This window comes from Paroedura picta, chromosome 12, assembly GCF_049243985.1.
Source record: "Paroedura picta isolate Pp20150507F chromosome 12, Ppicta_v3.0, whole genome shotgun sequence".
Classification (NCBI taxonomy): Eukaryota; Metazoa; Chordata; class Lepidosauria; order Squamata; family Gekkonidae; genus Paroedura; species Paroedura picta.
Genome location: NC_135380.1, coordinates 10,137,804 through 10,150,925, shown reverse-complemented (window position 1 = coordinate 10,150,925; position 13,122 = coordinate 10,137,804). Strand labels below are relative to the sequence as shown.

General features: G+C 46.6%; 1 long non-coding RNA gene across 1 annotated transcript in view; it reads left to right on the top strand.

The window, feature by feature from the left end:
- Positions 1-11,727, top strand: part of LOC143821816 (uncharacterized) — a 34,617-nt gene extending 22,890 nt beyond the window's left edge. Inside the window, exon 3 of the long non-coding RNA XR_013225919.1 lies at positions 11,508-11,727. This is a non-coding gene — a long non-coding RNA (uncharacterized LOC143821816). The remainder of the gene's footprint in view (positions 1-11,507) is intronic.
- The last annotated feature ends 1,395 nt before the right edge of the window (positions 11,728-13,122 follow it).

The following is a 13,122-nucleotide window of genomic DNA, read 5'->3' as shown; positions in this document are numbered from 1 at the left end:
CATCTTTCAGTTGCCATTTTTTTTTAATTCTCTGTTATGGGGGAAAACCCATTAGGTTTTCTTGTAATCTAATATGGGTGTGTGGGGAGGCAGCATGGTATCTGGACTAGCCAGATCTTATCAGATGTCAGAAGTTAAACAGGGTTGGTACTTGGAGGAGAGACCGCCAAGGAATACTCTTCAGAGGTAGACCCTGGCAAACTGCCTCTGCTTCTCACTTGGCTTGAAAGACTATTGCTGGAGTGACCATAAGACAGCTGTAACTTGATGGCACTTTAGAAATACAATGTAGGAGGACTGGTGATGTATAGCGGTCAGAGGGTTAGGATATCCAAGTTCAGATCCTCTGGAGGTGTCTTATCCTATCTGTCCCTGCTAGCTCTCTAATGGAAGTTATAGAAATCAGTACTTTGAAGAAGAGTTGTTGGTACAGAGAGGCAGATTGTCTCCATTTTGGATGAGAACATAGTTTCAGTGGTACCTTTAAGACCAGCCAAGTTTAATTCCGAGTATAAGATTTCATGGGCATAATATCAGGAATCAAACTTTGTGTTCAGACTTGTACCCAGAATTAAACTTTGTTGAAATTAATGGTGCCATTGGGCTCAGAACAACATGGCTGGCCACCTGAATCTATCTCCGTTTCGGATGGTTTGGAACCAGAACTCTGTGGCCAACGGCTGTTGAAAGCCTCACTCCATGGGAATGTGATGCTAGAGCTCAGAATGTTATGAGCCAAAAAGTTGTGTGAAAGCATCGTAGAATTCATAATGGGGATTCCTGAGGTGACAACCTATCGACACACCAAATGCATAAGGTCATTCATATATATGAAAAACACACTGGGTAACAAAACTCACCATGAGGACTATATCATCTCTCTCTCTCTGCCTAATCTACCTCACACAGTGGCTGACCCCAAAAGCCAGGTGAAGGGATGTGGGGCAGGAAACCCTTTCCCCTTTACGGAACCCTTTTTCGTGCTTACTGCTTTCCCAACATTGGATTCGATGTCTTAATTTGACTCAGTTTTGCACTTTTCTGCATCTCAGTATTTAATCTGGGGTTCTTTGTTGAACTTCAGGATATTTGCATTTCATGAGTAGAACGGCTGGGCATCCCATGTTGCTGGTGTCGTTGATATCACTATCTGGAAGTGACCTTGCTTCACGCCAGAAGTGAAAGTGGGTACTGGGTAGCTTTAGGGATTGCAGGAAACTAAACGAGTCAAGGAGGTGACAGGTTACGGTGGAGGCTGTGAGTGTCCTGCATAGTGCAAGGGGTTGGACTAGATGACCCAGGAGGTCCCTTCCAACTCTATTGTTCTATGACTGTATGAGTCAGTGGGAAAGGCAGAAAACAGCAGGGATTATAAAGTCTGGAGCAAGAGCAGAATCATCCAAACTTGGTAGGCAGAGAGCTACTCATTGTCACTTGTGGGTTGTACCTATCAGTGTTTGGTGAAGCCACTTTATTTAGTGAAGCCACTTTGAGTGGTGGCTGGCAGCAGCAATCCACCCAGGACTTCCTACCATAGTGGTGGGCATGGGACCCCTAGGACTAGGGAATGATCTTGCATGGAGGAGAGAACCTGACCTCCATGGAGAAAGGGCAGGATAATAATGTAATAGGCTGCTAGGGGTCCTGACCACCTTGCAGAGCTCCAAAATATGGATGTGTATTGTGGGACGGGGGAATAAAATCTTAAAATGACACATCGTATGACCAGCACCTTGGAAGAATAAACCATCTTTGGGTCTTTAAAGTTGCTTCAGTCTTTGCATTTGCAAATGAATATTCTCTTTTAATATTAAGTAAGGAATTTGGCTTTTCAGTACAGAGCTTTTAGCCTGCCTAACCCAACTCCAACCTGCCCAGTGTTTGGGCTTCCACCTTATCTCTGGACTTTATAATCCTTGCTGTTTCCTTTCCCACCGACTCTGTTAGCTGTCAAGCTCTTCAGAAGGCTCTTCTGGGCCTATTCTGCACACAACAGATAATGCACTTTCAATGCACTTTAGAAGTAGATTTTCCAATTCTGCACAGGAAAATCCAGCTGCCAAAGCACATTGAAAGTGTATTATCCTATGTGTGCAGAATGGGTCCTGGAGTCTCAACCCATAGATCTCAGCTTGTTCCCCTGGCAGAATGTTAGTTTCCAATCTGAAAAATCTATGAGAAACGAGAAGGGAAGCTGTGTAGACAAAAGAAGTCCACTGCCTTCCTTGTGAATGTGTTTTTTCCCCCTCATTTGGAAGTGACATCTTTGCATATTCCTTTTTTTTTGGGGGGGGGATACTTTTCATTGGAATCAACTCTCTTTTGAAGGGTGTTGAATAAATGTGAGGACAATCAAGACTTCCATTCCAGCTTCGTGGTTCTGCCACCCTCGGCCTATGTAATTGCAGGGAGAAAGCTTTTCATTTTCAGGTCAGTTTTTGATAGAAATTAAATGTAACAATTAAAGAGGCCTGAGTCTGGGTTGCCATGGAAACAGGGTTTGTTTTTCCGCTGTCGTCTGGGTCCTTGGCGGTCTTAGCTGGCCCTTCTAGCTTCCCGGGCTGCCACTTCTAGCACTGGATAAACCCTTGGATTATGGCAGGAAAGGAACAAGAATTGCATCGTTCAATTATGTAGCTGAAGGTTGGTGCAAGGACATGCAAGACGAGAAAATGAACTGGGGAGAGGGGGGTGACTAAAAAGGAGAGTGTAGATTAGAAGAAGGGGGAAGAAAGTCTGAACAGGCAAGGGTGGGCCACTGGTAGAGCTTCTAGTTTGTCTGAAGATGGTCCAAAGTCCAGGGTTCCCTCTCCAGACTCAGAAGTAAAAACGGGTCAGGTAGTTGATGATGTGGGCAGCCTTGGCTTGAGAACCATAAGAATTGCTGCCAGTCAGAATAGCCATCTGTAGCAGGGCTTTCCCTCTTTCCCTTCCTGCTGCAGCCCTTTGAGTTCCACCCCCCTCCCAGTTTTGTTCCTGGGAGTCAACAGCCCTTCAGCAACAGTTTACAGACCAAAGGGGGTGGGTGGAAGAGTGGGAAATCGATTAAAAATGTCAATTTGCCACCCCCTGTTTTGTCAGATGGAACATCATGTCTGGATACATGCCACCATAAGGGAGGTCCATGTGAATCTGTTTCGGTTAAAGTCAAAGTTTTATTTTCATGTAGAAATAGACAATTTGGGTGATAATATTTTCCATAGTACAGTTAGATTACGGAAAGACGAAGAAGAGTTGGTTTTTATACCCGCTTTTCACTACCCGGAGGAGTCTCAAAGTGGCTCCCTACAACAGGCACCCTATGAAGTAGGTGACACTTGAGAGACCTCTGTCAGAATGGCTCTGTGAGAGCATCTCTAAGAGAACTGTAACTAAGCCTAGGGTCACCCAGCTGGCTGCATGTGGAGGAGTCCCACCCAAAGCAGGGATCAGAGATTTGGGGGAATTAAGTACTAAAGTACTAAAGAGACTTCAGGAGGAACTCCAGGAAGAATCTCCAGAAAAAGCTTCTCTGACCTCACCTGAGCTGATTTGTGGGTAGGGAAAACAGATGTGATAAACCTCAGTGGAGCAAGGAAGAGGTTCTCTTTGATGCTTAGGTCATCAGAGCAGACAATTCTTAACTGAAGTTTGGAGGAGGTCACCCTTCCATACGTTGCCATCTGTTGGCTGAAGGAGAATGAAAGGTATTGGAAAATCTATAGAGGTCTGTTACATTCTAAGCTAAGGAATCTGTCCTATATTTTAACATCTGATGGGACATATAGGGAGAGGACAGAGGAATTGTTTTACCCATTTCTTTTGACTCTTTTGCTTAATCTGGTGCTAGAATTATACTTCTGAACATTTGCTTTTAAAAAAAACTTTGAGTGCTGGTAGTGGTTCTCTGCATCACATAGACCAGGGGTAGTCAAACTGTGGCCCTCCAGATGTCCATGGATTACAATTCCCAGGAGCCCCTGCCAGCGTTTGCTGGCAGGGGCTCCTGGGAATTGTAGTCCATGGACATCTGGAGGGCCACAGTTTGACTACCCCTGACATAGACCTTCATCGTCTTGGATGCAGTATTTTAAAAGAAGTGCTGGGGGAAGGCTGGCAGTTGGGAGGCAGCTATTTCTCCAAGGGTGCACAAGGCTCTATGGTGACCAGGTGCTGAGCAGCAGACGACACAGAGGCAAAGCCTCAGAACTTGGAAGGCAAGATGGGACCCCCCAGGAGGCAATTCCCGCAGAAGTCATGTGGTGGCAAGTGGGTTACTGGAGACAGAGTAAAGCCTCTCCAGGAGCTCAGAAAACCTTGGATGGCAGGGTGGAGTGGGGCCTGCAGGCCAAAGCAGGCCCATTCCACTGCAGAGGATAATGCAAATGAACATGCAAAGCATTTCATAACAATAACTGCCCCTAAAAAATAATTTTAAAAAGGGATGGATTTGAAGCTGCTGATTGTTGGGGGTTTTTTTAACCCAAACGGAGGGCTTTGTTGTAGTTTTTTGTGTCAGTTCTCAGTTGGTCCTAAAGGAACTAATTTGCCCTGTGGCGTGCCTTATCTCTGTGTAGTCTATTTTTGAAACCCTGGCAATCAGGGGTCAGGCAGGAATTATCAGGAAGCAGAACCACATCCCTTTTGCCAGGGTAAACAGGCTAATGCTCTCCCAGTCCCATCTGCTTCCACACACTTGACAAGCGGTGGCTGAATGTGAATGAAGATCAGGGGTGATCTCAGGCATGGGGCTGTTGGAATAGGACTAGTCTTGTATACAAATACTGTGAAAAGGCTGGAAATTGCTTGCTTAAAAGGCCAAACTATACTTCATTTGGGAGGACAGGACCCTGCTGCTTTAAACAGCAGTGAGAAGAGCAGATTATCCCCCTTTATCATCCCAGAAATTTGCTCTGCATTGCAATTCTCGGGGCCTTAATTCAAACTTAACTAGGAGAATTGCAAAAATTAATTGTGGGATTTGGACATGCTCAGCAGTCTGCCAAAGGATCCACTGCCTTCAGTTCATTTGTCTCCCCCTTCTCTTTCTAACTGAGTGTGTGTGTGTGTTGATAAAACGCTGCAAAAGGAAGCCTATTTTTATACCATCTCCCGTTTCTGCCAGGCGTCTTTAGTGGATGTGCAAATACAATCCTATGCACTGATACAACGGCATGCAAAAAGAAGTTGTAAACAAGCGCATGTACAAAGTTGTTGTAAAATGTGCATGCGAACTATGCGTATCAGTTAGATTGCATCTTAGTGCCTACAAAGCAACTCAAGGAGAGGGAGGGGGGGTCATACTAACATTGTGACTTTGGGCAAATGGGGGGGGAGTAGATCTAGCATCCATGTGTTGTTGTTGTTTTTTTGTCTTTTAAGTATATCATATCCCTCGCTTTCCTCCACAGCATTGATGGAAGGTTTTCCCTTCGGTCTAGTATAGTATCCTTGCAATGACTTGGTAAGATAGCTGAAGTGGAGAGAAAGTGCTGGGGCCAAAGTCAGCCAGCGAGCTCCTTGGCAGAGTTGGGATTCGAATGACTCCTGCCTTGAGAGCCAGTTTGGTGTAGTGGTTAGGAGTGCGGACTTCTAATCTGGCATGCCAGGTTCGATTCTGCGCTCCCCCACATGCAGCCAGCTGGGTGACCTTGGGCTCAACACGGCACTGATAAAACTGACCAAGCAGTATTATCAGGGCTCTCTCAGCCTCACCCACCTCACAGGGTGTCTGTTGTGGGGAGAGGAAAGGGAAGGCGACTGTAATCCGCTTTGAGCCTCCTTTGGGTAGGGAAAAGTGGCATATAAGAACCAACTCTTCTTCTTCTTCTTGAAAACTCTATGGCAGTGATGGGGAACCTTGTAGAGACCAAGTGCTCAAACTGCAACCCCAAACCCACTTATTTATCACAAAGTGCCAACACGGCAATGTAACCTCTATACTTGCCCCTCCTTCTACTTCTGTGACCCTTTCCCCCTCTCTTTCCCCTCATAGGTTTTGTCCCCCCCCTTTTTTTCTACACCCTTCCCTTCCTTCCTCACCGGGTGTGCATGTGGGCAGTGGATTGTGGCGTCTCCTGCAGGGTCTGGCCCATTTCTGCTCTCCCTGGCCTCCGTTCAGCACAGCCTTCCTGCTCCGGCCAATGTTTGCAGACGCCAGCCCTGCTGAGTGACCCGAGCCAGCCAGTCGCTTCCTGGGCCAGGGAACATGTGGGAAGAGTCCTCTCCCTCTTCTGGGCACCAGGAAGCTGGACTTGTGCAGGCTGACTCAGCGAACTCTATGCTGGGGTAATGGTACGTGTGCCAACAGAGAGGGTTGTGAGTTCCACTTCTGGCATGTGTGCCTCTGGTTCACCACAACTGCCCTATGGGATTATTGTAAATCAGCTGTGACCTCAGGGAGCATTTGACCACTAACACAAAGTGATGGCTCTAGATAAGGTGACCAGATTTTAACATAGGTAAAGCGGACACCATTGACTGGGGCTGGGGGTTCTTGATTAAAAATTTGGTCTATATGGAGCAACAAAAAGTTTCACAGAACGCATAGAATGCAAAAATAGTATTGTAATATATATTTTTACTTTCAACATAAGTACAATTTGCCAGGTGCCCCCAGGTGCCCCTCCAAAAGTGGGACAATCTGGTCACCTTACTCTAGAAGTCTCCCTCCCTCCCTCCTTCCCTCCCTCCTTCCCTCCCTCCCTCCCTCCCTCCCTCCCTCCCTCCCTCCCTCCCTCTCTCCCTCTCTCCCTCCCTCCCTCTCTCTCTCTCTCAAACTCTCCAGGAAAGGCTGTTCCTCCACAAATTTCCTACAGTAATGGAAAACAGGGAGTCAGAAAGTCAGCCGTGTGTGGCTGGGAATTCCACAAGTTGTTTACGCATTGCTATTGGCGATCAGCATCCCTGGCAAAAATCAGAGCATTGAGCACTGTGAATAGATCTCAGATACATTTATTGCGGTCAGCGACCAGTACGGAATACAAAACAGTAAAACACAATAAAAGTTCCAAAATACTTCATGTGTTCAATAGTTCCGTCCTAACCCGTGTACGTATTTAGCCAGGCACTTCTACATTCCTTAGCTAATCTTGCATATTTGGCAATAATATAGGATAAATTCTTATTTTTATCTGAAAGGAGTTCCTTTAATTTGGCTCGTCTGGAAATAGATCGTTGTGATTAGTTCTCCTGCTCAAAACTTGATCCAGCAGAGTTGATGATATTTCTGAGACGGTGGCAGGAACATGAGACTATTCCAATAACATTAAGCACTCACTTTAAATGTATGTTTGTTGTTGTTTGTTGTTGTTGTTTGTTGTTGTTGTTGTTGTGTGTATGCACACACATACAGAGGGGGGAAATCTACATTTCTGAAAATATCCTGTTGGGTTTGGCAAGGCCAATAGCAACAAAAGGAGAAAGCTTTTAGCCTTTTGACAACTGGAGGAGGGACTGTGTTTTTGCTCTGGCAAAGTTTCTATGGAAATTAGGGGGCTGAATGGGAAAGGCATCATTTTCAGCTGCACAGAACGATTGCAGGCTTTTTGGCTTTATGCAAATGGGGTTATAAAGGATGGATCATAAAAATATTAAATCGCGGGGGAAACAGCTTTGTTACCATTCCCCAATGCCATCGTGAACATGTTTGCATAGAGATACATGCCATGCGTCTCTTACCGTGGCGGCATGAAGGCTGCCTACTGGCTGGGTGGTCCCACACATCAGCGTAATGACAAATGGCAAGATTTCGAAATGGGGATTGCAGGAGGAGTTCCAGAGCGATTGCCTTTCTGAGCCCATGAATGTGGCCTCCTGTCTGCCAACCCAAGACACATGGGCAGATCCAAGTGGTACTCCGGGCATGGAATTCTGCCTTCTTAGTGTTACCAGCCCCCGGTTGGGAAGGGAGGCGTTCCAGAATTATAACTGATTTCTGGGCCACAGAGATCAGTTCTCCTGGAGGAATTGGCTTCTCTGGAGGGGGAATTCTCTGTAATGATACACGGGCTGAAATCCCTCCCCTTCCTTTTCACGCTCCACTTCTAAATCCCCAGGGATATCCCAACACTGAGTAGCTGATGGTATTTGCTCGGTCATTGTTTTATCCCAATCATTCTCCAAATAATGCTCAACTTTTAATCCTCTCAGCAACTGCGGGAGGTACAGTAGTACTCAGCTTCATGGGACAGGGAAGAATTTGAACCCACGTTTCCCTGTTGGACACGCAATTCATAGGACTGCACCCGGCCATCATAGTCTCAGCTATCAGCTGTGAAGCTTTTCGACATACCGATCCCATTGTTTTATCTTCCTGCTGTAATGGCTATGAGTGGAAGACCCTAATCTGGAAAACTGGGTTAGATTCCCCACTCCTTCACATGCAGCCAGCTAGGTGACCTTGGGCTAGTCACAGTTCCCTTAGAGTCATTGTCAGAGTAGTTCTCTTTGAGCTCTCTCAGCCCCATCTACTTCTCAAGGTGTATGTTGTGGAGGGAGGGAGAGGAAATTATTTTGTCAGCTTCTTTGGGACTTTTTCGTGAAAAGCAGGATATAAAAAACTCCAGCTTTTCTTCTCTAATGAATTAAGGGAGATGTCCATGGTTTTCATCTTACCATTCTGTCTAAAAGCAAGTTTAGAAGGCTAAAAGAGACAGTGTGACTGGTTCAAAGTTAGTAGTTCTATCTATCCATCTATCCCCATCCATCCATCCATCCGCCTACTTATTACATGTTTATCCTACCCTTTCTCCAAGAAGAAGAATTGGTTTTCATACCCTGCTTTAACCTCCCTGAAGGAGTCTCAAAGCGGCTTACAATCACCTTCCTTTCCTCTCCCCACAACAGACCCCCTGTGAGGGAGGGGAGGCTGAGAGAGCCCTGATATTACTGCTCGGTCAGAGCTGCTTTATCAGGGCTGTGATGAGCCCAAGGTCACCCAGCTGGCTGTATATGGGGGAGCGGGGAATCAAACCCGGCTAGCCAGATTAGAAATCGCCACTCTTAACCAGTACACCAACTTGGCACCAAGTTCCAAGGAGCTTACAGGGGTGTACATGTTTCCCCTCTCCAACATTATCCTTCCCATAACCCTGTAGGTTATTGTTGAGGGAAGCCACCCAGGGAACTTCCCAGCAGAGTGAGAACTTCCCAGCAGAGTGAGCAGGGGGTTGGACTAGATGGCCTGTATGGCCCCTTCCTACTCTATGATTCTATGATTCTAAATTACACATGCCCTCTAGTTCCATGATGACACCAAGCTTGTAACTGGCTGTTTTGAACACATGCTCAACTATTCAGTGCAGAAAAGGAAGCATTCCATAACGTCACAAGTCTTTGATGCTCCGCCCCGTGCCCTCTTCAAACCATACCTAAGGCAGGTGCCCCACCACACCTTTCTAGCTCAAGTACCGCCTGGGTGGTGTCCGTACCTTAAGGGTGAGGAGAATGCTTGGTCACATGTGCAGAAGCCATTCCACAGGCAATATTTCAACCGACATAATATATGCAAAATTCAACCCTGTTCTGCATGGATTATTCTGAAATCAGGATTAGGTCCGTCTGGGTACATCATTCAGATTTCTTTCCCCCAGTGCAAAATTCGAGGCTCTCTGGCATAAAGAAGTAGAAGAATTAGCTAGAGCAAATCGGAAAGCCGGTGGTTTGGCTCTGACAAATCGGGACGGCGCGCGTGGCCAAGAAACACAATGCCCCCGTCGATACAACTTGCAATATTAAGGGAAGTCGTTCTGGAAATAAGATTTTTAAAGCGGCATAATAACACCTCGAGATTTTTCAATACCTAATCAGCAACGTAGTCATTTGAAGTAATGGCAAAGGTAATTCTGCAAGAGAGAGACGCGATGGCAGGTTTAAACAAATAGTGTTTGAATGGCGGTAATTCATTACATTAATCAATGGCTGTTGGCGGCTTGTTGCTTTCCCCTCTTTCCTCTCGCCCGGTCTCATGCATTCGCTCCGCATCCATCACCATATATGAGGGGAAAACCCAGAGCTAACGGAACAGAGGAAAAACCTTCCTTGAATATACAATGGAGCCCTGCAGGCAATGGAGTCCCTGTTCATAACTGCACTATCAGCTTGTACATTAGTGAGGCTATCGATCCCTCGTCATGACCTGGGGGCTGATGGCTGTGGACCTCCATGGTTCATAGAGGAGATTTATCAGTGGTCCAAAGCTGCTCAGTGGAACATCTGTGTTCCAAAATGGGTATCTTGAATCAGTGGGACAGATCACAGGGGATTACCGCCAGGTCATATTTGGTGGCCTTCCCAGAAGAATATAAGAGGTGCTCAACTGGATCAGACTAGTGGTCTATCTAGTCCAGCATCCAGCTTCCCAGCCTGGTCAACCAGCTGCTCAAGAGGGCTTGCACAGGGGATACCTTTACCTTTAATGGGGGAAGGGCTAAATGAGACTCCTGGAACTCTGTAAGTAAACACAGCAAAGTCAATACCTGGTCTCAGATAAACCTTGCAGCCAAGAAGCTAAGGGTCCCTGATTTGGGGCCACTGAAGTAGCCAACACTATCCGTTGACTAAACATGTAAGCGAAGGAAAAGGCCCTGGTTCAGGATTCATATAAACATCGGCTCTGTCTACAGCACATGAGATGCCAGAAGAGGTAGGTCACTGTTACTTACCTGCAGGGACTTGGATGCATGAAGCCCCTGGGATTCTGAGAGGCAGCAATGTTTAGTGTGTTAGCCTGGGGCCCGGGAAAGCCAGGCTTGAATCTCCACTCGCTGTGGAAGCTTGCTTGGGTGGCCAGTGACTCTCTTCCACTTAACCTACTTTATGGGTTATGAGGATCGTACAGAGGGGGATGATGGTGGAAGCTGAGGTGGGTGCCCAAAGGGGCCAAAAGCAGGGTACAAATCTCAAAATAAACAAATGGACACTAGTGACAATATGATCCTTGACCAGAGCCTTTTATGGAGAAGGCAGTGACGGATAACACCCAGTGCTGCAGAATTGGGGAAGCCATCACACACCTTTGCTGCAGAATACGTGGGGAGGATTCAAGCAACTGCGACCCCAGAGATAGCTTCATTAAAAGCTTAAGCAGCTCCTGCTTCTGCTGCATGGAGAGAGGCAGTTCTAGGTAGCCTCAGGCCTTGGGATTAAGCCAAGCAATGTCTGGCCTTCTGTCTAATGACCAGAGCTAAGCCATTATTAGCTGATCCCCCTCCATAAGTGACAAGCCTTCTCTCCCCAAGGTGTCTGCGTTCTGGTGCTGGCTCAGCGATTCTGATGCGCACAGAGCCCCATAGCCATTCGGGTTCTTTTGCACTCGAGAGTAATGAAGATGTAACTTGCAATATTTCAAAGCAGCTACATCCCTTTGAAGTCCAAGTGCAGGTGCGTTTGACATGAGGCTGATGTTCGTTTAATGTGCATGCCTATAATTAGGTTGATTTAATGAGGAAGAAGGGCAGCAAATTGCTTTGGGAAAAGTTTTCACATTGTTGTGATTAAATTCCTCATTTGTATCTGTTTCCTTTCAGGGTGTCCAGGAGGGAAAGACGTGAGTTACAGGATTGGATGGTTATGCTTGATTGCTTTACAGCCCGAATGTGATGTTCCTTGCAAGGATTCGCCATGAAGGTGTCCAGGACTTGAGTCCCCGGTGGATCAATGGCTGCAAACAAGGAGTGTGGAAGGGTTGCAAACTGCTCACCAGCTCCACTTCTGGTGGAAAGCGGAAACTGCAGGGAGATCAGCCAACACAAGCATGGTAACTGCTTTGCACCAATAGGCCCATGCAGGTCAGGTGGTATCTCCTGAACTCTATAAGTACATCCAGATCAGGCTTACTTGGTGTCCTGAGGCTCTGATCTTTGGCTGGGGAGTGTTGTTTGCTGCAGTTCAAGAAACAGTTCACTAAGATGACTAAGTAGATTCCTGGAGACATCTCTATTATTTCTTATGCAGGATCTGTTGATGGATCTTGGAGGTATGCTTGGCTATATTTAAGAATACTGTGTTTGAGAAGAAAGCAGAGCAAGGGACCCAAAGTGGTTAGGTTTCCTAGGTCCCCCTGACCACTGGCAGGGGATTTGAGGGTAGGGTTGCTATATCTCAGCTGGGGAAACCCTGGAGATTTGGGGTTGGATCCTGAGGAGGACAGGAACCTTAGTGTGGTCCAATACTGTAAGATCTGCCCTCCCAAGTATCCATTTTCTCCAGGGGAACTGATAATATTTGTCTGGAGATGAATTTCCTCCAGGCTGGATTCTGCAGATTTTTAGTGGAGCATGAAATTGGAGTCAGTCACTGTGGGTGGGTAGGTAGTTGTGAGTGTCCTGCATTGTGCAGGGGGTTGAACTAGATGACCCTGGAGGTCCCTTCCATGATTCTATGAGCTATAATTCCAGGGCATCCCCAGGTCCCGCCTGGAGGCTGGCCTTCCTAAACTTGGTGTCTATAGGTATCATGGTGCCTAGTGAGACATTTCCTGGTGCTTACCAAGAGTTCTAGAAAATGGGTGGGGCCAAATGGGTCTTTTGACTAGCAAATGCCTTTAATGGGCCATTGAAGTTGGATTGGCAGATTGTTTAACATGTTTCTTTGGCAGCAGCGGCCACCACAGCACAAGGCTCATCACTGAGTGCTTGAAAGTAAGCCATAGCAACCATGCCTGGCTCCACCTCCTGCAGCCACCATTTTGTGACAGCCATTTTGTGGGTTGCACCATGCCTACCATACGGTGTAATGCCCATCCTGGTGAAGTGGCTAGGAGTGACAACTACTAATCTGGCGAGCAGGGTTTGATTCCCCACTCCTCCATATGCAGCCAGCTGGGTAGCTTTGGGCTTGCAACAGTACTGATAAAGCTATTCTGACCAAGCAGTAATATTAGGGCTGTCTCAGCCTCACCCACCTCACAGGATGTCTGTTGTGGGGAGAGGAAAGGGAAGGTGATTATAAGCCACTGTGAGACTTCTTCTGGTAGAAAAAAGTGGCATATAAGAGCCAACTCTTCTAATAATAAAGTAGGGTTTCAAAACAACAGGATCCACCATGTAGGCCACGATATTGTTGGTACACCTGAGCTTTCCTTGTTGAGTTATATTATCTCCATTCCTAAGAACTTCCAGTGTTTTTTCTGCATATGTAATC